Source organism: Sceloporus occidentalis, unplaced genomic scaffold (genome assembly GCF_023333645.1).
Source record: "Sceloporus occidentalis isolate IW3139 unplaced genomic scaffold, rSceOcc1.0.p SCAF_7, whole genome shotgun sequence".
Taxonomy (NCBI): Eukaryota; Metazoa; Chordata; class Lepidosauria; order Squamata; family Phrynosomatidae; genus Sceloporus; species Sceloporus occidentalis.
This window is the reverse complement of record NW_028316987.1, coordinates 80,826,851-80,834,121: the sequence shown is the minus strand read 5'-3', so window position 1 is coordinate 80,834,121 and position 7,271 is coordinate 80,826,851.

Below are 7,271 nucleotides of genomic sequence, written 5' to 3'. Positions count from 1 at the left end.
ATCAAAATATTATTAACCATACTGTAAAACTCAGTTTTAGAATGGTTGGGCAAAAAGAAGTTATAAACTTGACTCAAGCACATTTTTAAACTGCAAACTTGGCAGTGCTTAAAAGCTGAATCATTCAACATAAATATTACATTTCAGAAATCTTATCTTGTTCTGTTTATTGTCAAATGCTTTCCTTCTGGTCTGCAAAATGCAGATGTATTTACAGGACATGACATACTGTCATATAGGGTTTAGTTCAGCAGAAAGGGATCTCCTATTTCATTGCATTTTCTCAGTGCATTTCTGGAGCTACAACTATACTCCAAAAAGAGAAGATGCATGGACGAAGAAAGCAGCTGAGAACAAGTGAAAAGGTTTGGTAAAGAAAACTAGGAAACAGAATCTATGATGCAAGAATCAAAGATTTTATAGTGAGTGAAGCATAAAACAGAGAATTCTACAACAAAATTATATTCCTGTGTTTCTTTCTCTTACTTTATTATCATTACTAGTTATCATGTTCTCCTGCTTTTCAGCTCAAAAGGCAGCTAACAAGCAACATTAAAAACAATAAGAAAGCATTAAGACTCTTATATCAAAACCACTTTTTAAAAAATTCACATTGAACAGAGGCTTCTGTGGATGTGTTTTCCTGTGTTCCTTGCTGTCTTTCTGATTTCTTTAACTGAATATTGTTTCTTGTTTGGCCTAGTCAAAGATTTGCCAATTGGAGGAAGGAAAAAGGTTTCCAAAAGTGTAAACACGGTGTGTGTGTGTTAAGTCTCCATAAAATTTCTCACTATTCGTGGCAAATGAAGATTGAACGTCTAAGTGTACCTTCCTGTGAGTATATCCTGTTTAATTTAGTGGGATGTTTCAATACGCATTGGATTGTTCCATTAATTCTGTTGAGAATGGCAAAAATCATTACATAGATTAGACTAGACAAAGGGAATTAGGAATAGCTCAACATATGGCTATTAGCACATGGATCAAACAGAGACTTTATGGACAAAGATAATACATTTTTGCATATCAGATAGACCTTGCATAGATTACCAATCTGGAAAAAGTTAAAAACAACAACACCTTTCTGTCTATTTGTATTGTGGAGTGGGAGTCCCAATTTTCCCCCTTGGACTTCCCATTTCCAAGTCTGATCCAGTAGGAAATGTTTCTATTTGCCATACTGGCTAGTGATTCTTGGAACTGTACTAAAATTAATTAATTAATTAATTAAAAATATCTGTTCCTAGATCTATTCCTAACCTGGTATAGGCAGTACGAGTCCCAAGTCTACGACCAGAAATTTGGGTAGTGATGAATTTAAGGGAGTATAGCATCGTTGTGGAGGAAAGTTAGCTAGATCCTACACAGCAATAACTGAACAGCAGTTGCACAATCATCATGGTAAATTCTTAATCTGGGAAGACCCTAAGAAAATAACAACAATGCCTCTAGGGATAAATTTTATGCAGTTTTTTGCTAGTTTGCTGTGCCCACATTGGCACTTGTTACAATCGCAAACAATAAGTTAATTCTGTGGGCAGAACAGAATTTTGCTCTGAAGCCAATATTTACACAGGAAATGATGTGCGGTTAGAATTTTGGTGACCGCAAGAAAGAATCTCAATGAATTTTAACCATGCATGCTTGAACATGACATTATGAAATCCCCCTCCTTAAAAAAAAACTTTTGTATGTAATGTACCAACTGCATAAGGCATGGAAATGCCAAAGAGGTCATCATACTTTGCCTGTATGTCTTCTTCCTAAACATGTATGATGCCTTCTAAGCAGAGCTTGGGACAGTTCATTTTTTAAAACTATAACTTCTAGAATCTCCCAGGCAGGGGCCATGCTGTGGCTTGGGAAACTGTACTAAAAAAATAAATTTTGCAAGCTCTGGATGAGAGGCTAAACAAGGTTGTGGCAAATGTAATTTCTCTCTGGAATCTCTCTGCCTTTTCTCCCTAGCTATTTCTGTGTTCTAAGAACTACTTTCCTGAACACCTGCATGGCACTCAAAAATACATTAAAGTCAATTTTGTGGAATGGGAACTGAGAATGGAGTACTCAACTGGCATGGCTCCAGCAATGGAAAAGAACTCAGAAGCATGGGGAAATCTTAATTAGAATGACCACCCCTGAGTCTATCCAACAAGCTGCAATGCAATTCAACTTCTTGGACTACTCATTTGCAACAGAAGGGAAAAGCCCACAATTCAGCTTAAACACTCCATGTTTGGCCATCCTCTACCGCTGCATCTGCACTGCAGAATTAATGCAGTTTAACACCATTTTAACTTTCATGGCTCAGTGCTATGGAATTCTGGGATTCGAAGTATCCTAGGCTGAAGTTTTGTGAGACATTTAGCCTTCTCTGTCAGAGTTCTGGTGCCACAAACTACAAATCCAAAGATTCCAGATGATAGAGTCATGACAATTACAGTGCTGTCAAACTGCATTAATTTTGCAGTGTGGCAGCAGTCTATGACTATTTTTATTTGACCACTGGTAACCATTCGTCATTTAGTTTAAATATCTGTATTGGCATTAAGATAAATATTAATATCAACTGGCATATATACTAGGGCCAGCCCAGATATTTTTGCTGCCTGAGGCAAAAGTCATTATCGCTCTCCTGTTTTCCATGTACAGACACTGACTGGACTGAGAGTTGAGCCTAACATCAATATTGGCAACAGAACAATGTCTTCCATTGCATGGAAGTGTCAGGAAACATAGAATAAGAGCACCTCGAGGCAGCTCTGTCCTCTACCATCAGGCCTCTTTACTTATCACATAACAATGTTATATTATAATTGTGATTCATTATTCCCGCCTTTGCCTCAGCCTTACCATACATCACAGCTTTCCTGATGTTTTTTCTGCTGTAGAATAGTTAAAAATTCAATTTTTCCCAGGCTACAATAATCCATCAATTATCACCTCTCCTGCTATGGTTTAGTAACCATTAAAAAAAAAAAATAGAATGTTTCTTTCTGTTTCATTGTGACAATGACTAAATACAGTACTGAAAATGGTGCAGATATGGTTTCATTGCTCCTCCCTAGGAGATTCCCAAAGAAATCTCCAGTAGGGAAGCCTCAGGCTACTTTCTATGCTTAGGCAGGGAAGACACCACTTCCCAGTGAGACAGGCAAGGGCCACAAAGGCCCCATTCCCACTGGGCAAAAAATGTGGCTTATTTCGCTGCGATTCTGACTCAGATTTTTTTTCTGAGTCGTAATCGAATCTGACCCATCGTTCCCATTAAGAATGGGTGCAAACAGACCCAGGTTTTTTTTAACCCTGTTTTCGTTCCCATTGGTATTTTCCCTGTGGTAATTTGAAGTGGGTTATTTTGCTCCCCGTTCCCATTGCCCTTCCAGGACCTCTTTTTTTAAAAAATCAACTGTCAATCAAGCACCTAAGTGCTTGACATCACAACCAATCAGTCACTTAGGCACTTTTCCCCTCTGGGAAAGGAAGAAGGAGCCTCTATTTGCCCCAAATCATTTTGCATCCTGGCTCTTCTGTGTCTCCCCAGACTCCCTCTGGGAAAGAGAGAAGAGGAGCCTCTATTCACCCCAAATCTAGGGTTGCCAAATCCCTTTGCATCCGAGGCTCTTCTGTCTTCCCATAGTTGCTCTGGGAAAGAGAGAAGGAGCCTCTATTCACCCCAAATGTAGGGTTGCCAAATCCCTCTGCATCCCAGGCTCTTCTGTGTCTTCCCAGACTCCCTCTGGGAAAGGGAAAACGGAGCCTCTATTCACCCCAAATCCCTTCGCCTCCAATTTGGGTGGTGGTGGACCTCTTTTCCAAGATGGCTCACTTTGTGCCCTGCGTTGGCCTTCCCACGGTGAAGGAGACAGCCCAGATGTTCGTGCAGCACATCATCCGGCTCCATGGCCTGCCTGAGGGTGTAATTTCAGATCGCGGCAGCCAGTTCACCGCCCAGTTCTGGACCAGCTTGCTCCAGCTCCTGGACGTCATGCCTCACCTGTCCTCGGCACATCGCCCAGAGTCTGATGGTCAGGTGGAGAGGACCAACAGGACCCTGGAGCAGTACCTCCGCTGCTATGCCAGCTACCATCAGGACAATTGGGTCGAGTTGCTCCCGCTGGCTGAGTTCGCCTATAACAACTCAGTCCATGCCTCGACCCAGCAGAAGCCTTTCTTCGCCACAGAGGGATTCCATCCACAAGGGTTTCCGGCGGTGGTTCCAGTTTCGGAGGTTCCTGTGGCGGATCAGTGGCTCCAGGAGCTCAAGGCGGCACAGTCCTTGCTGCAAGAGCAGCTCAAGGTGGCCAAGGAGGCTTATAGGAGGGGAGCAGATCGGCGCAGTCAGGAGGGTCCTCCTTTAAAGGTGGGGGATTTGGTCTGGCTGTTGACACGTCACCTGCCACTACAGTGGCCCTGTCGGAAGTTGGACGCCCAGTTTGTGGGGCCCTACAAGATCATGGCCCAGGTGAATCTGGTGGCATTTTGGCTCCAGCTTCCTCAGACCTGGCGGATCCATCCCGTCTTCCACCGCTCCTTGTTGCTTCCGGCCTCCGATGTTCGGCCGGACGCTGACTCGATGCCTCCGCCCGATCTGGTGTTGGTGGATGGGGAACAGGAGTTTGAGGTGGCCCAGATCTTGGACTCTCATCGCTGTCGGGGGCACCTCCAGTACCTCGTCGACTGGGTCGGCTATGGGCCGGAGGAGCGCTCCTGGGAGGACGCCTCGGATGTTCATGCTCCACGTTTGGTTTGGGCTTTTCATCGCCGCTTCTTGGACAGGCCGCATCCTCTGCAGCCAGCGGGACAGCATTATGGGAGGGGGAAAGATGTCATGGCCAGCCAAGAACAGGTCTCGGAGGATGAGGAGGTGGATGTGATTACTCCAGTGCAGGAGGAAATGGAGGCTCCACCAGGTCCTAATCCTGCCCTGCCAGATCCCAGCCCAGTTCTCCCAGCCCCAGAGGAGGAAGCTCAGCCAGGTCCTAGCACTGGAGGGATTCCTCTTGAGGCTCAGCAGCCTAGTGGTGACTCTGGGGAAGAGCCAAGCCTGGAGGTGCCTTCCTTTAAGCAACGCAGGGCTGAGAGTGCTTGCGTGCGTCGGTCCAGGAGAATTGCTGAGAGACAATTGGCAAACAAGCCTCACCTGGCACCGAGAAGAGAGTCTCCTACTTAACCACCTGGGAGACGCTGACTTGGTGCCAGAGTTTATTGCAGTATCCTTCTGTGCGATTACTGTTAGCACTGGCTCCTTGCTCTCTGGAACCCTTGTTTGCCTTGAACCCTTGAGTTTGGAACGGACTGGACTCTTGTTACCTTCTGGCTGCCCTGACCTTGGACCAAACTGACTTCTGTGGACTCTGGAATCCTGACCTTGGCTTTGTTACTGGTGTGCTTCTTGTGGACTAACCGAAAGGTCTGTAGCCTGCCTTTTAGCTCCTTTTTTGTTAAACAATCCTTATCAGTGTTCATTTGGACTTGTGCTGGCCGTAGTCCAGGACACTCAGGCAGAGGCAAAAAAAGAAAAAAAGAAATAATAATAGTTTAAAATGGTGTTCAATGGCTCTCCTCACACATCGGTCTATGAATGTGGAGCAGGGGGGAGGTTGCAGGGGGCGTAATGTGTTTACTGCATTTGGAGCTCAATGTAGCGCGATCGCCTTACCCTGCTTCCCAATCCACCAGGGGAAAGGCTATGCGAATGGAAGAAAATGCAGGGAAGAGAACAAGCGGGTGACACCCCCAGGCCAGCCCCTTGAGCACTGCTCCTCCCATTCCCAAGTTACCAAATCAGATACCCTTGTCATTCCCATTCATTTTCCTGAATCGGACTTGGGAGGTGCAGGAAAACCCACTGAAAAGCCGCTGTTTATTTAAACTGGTTTATCGACCACTGATTTGGGTTTTTCAGGATTAATCGATTCAGATTCGAATTCCAATGGGAATGATATCGGAACAATGCAGATCAAATGCACTCATGATTCGTGTCCTGATCCGCGTTATAAGCCAGTGGGAATGGGGCCAAAGAACATCTAGTTTAACTCCCTGCCATGTAGTACTACACAACTAAAACACCCCTGAAACTTGGCCTTAACTTTTCAAAAAATGTTCATACCCCCAAATAGTGGATTTTTTTTTGGCATCCTATTCAGTCTATAGAAAAGGACAAACTTCCCAGCCCTCAAAAAAGGGACACACCTCATAATAAAGGGCATCTGGCAATCCTAATTGGGAGCTTTGAGGCTCCCATCCAGAGGATTTTGTTAAGGAAACTTAATTTTCACACAGACACACACACGTACTTCACATTATGAAGTACACACATGGCATAAAAATAATTTCAAACAACTTCACTATGCCTGATTTTGGTTATGTAAAAATGCCCTTTGGTACGTTCGTTGTAATCTTCATTACATCAGAGAGGAAATCACTCAGTCATCCAGTCCCTAGTTAATAGGGAATTTGTCATATCTTACAGCTTATTAGCCATGACTAAAAGAGAGAAAAAAAGGCTACTTAAAAAAACCTTATATATTTGCCACCCACACTGAGACAGGGTGTTGTTCTATTAAGACTTATGATTAAAAACATGGGAAGTATTTCTAATTTGTATAAATCAGTAATCTTTGCCAATGGTACTCCTGATTACTATAATCTGCTATGTTAAGAATGTTTTGTAGTTCATTTCTCTTGTGGCCACAATCAGAAATGTGCCTAATCTTTGCTAAGTCTTTTTTTAAAAAGTCAGCTGTGTGATGCCTGTTTGAAAATCAAAAGTGTATACACATAACATGCTGGAAAATATGTATTTGTTCTATCTTCAAAGATTGTTTTTGTGTGAAGATTTGGCAGTAATATCATTCTTCAAGTGTTTGACTGGACAAACTTTATTCACATGAGTTGGAGAGGGTGATTATAGTGTAAACTGTTCCTTGGAGTTTACCAGAAGAGGGGTTCAGTCATGTAAACAGGGAAATGTGGTTTATCTGTTCGAAATAAAATGATGACAGTTTAAAAGTTTGTTCCAAGTTATGTTTCTCTCATGTTTCCTGCAAAGATATATAAAATATTGGGAAAGTTGAAGTTAAAAAATGTAATCCACTGGAGTTCTGATCCACTGAACATTGTTCTACACCAACAACTTGAATGTTATGCTGTTTCTCTTAAAAATCAGTTCCCCTGTATTGAGCAGGACTTTGAAAATAAACATTGGTTGGGCCACACTTTCTATCAAAATGATATTAATAGAACAAGCTAATTCCTCTGCTTTCAAT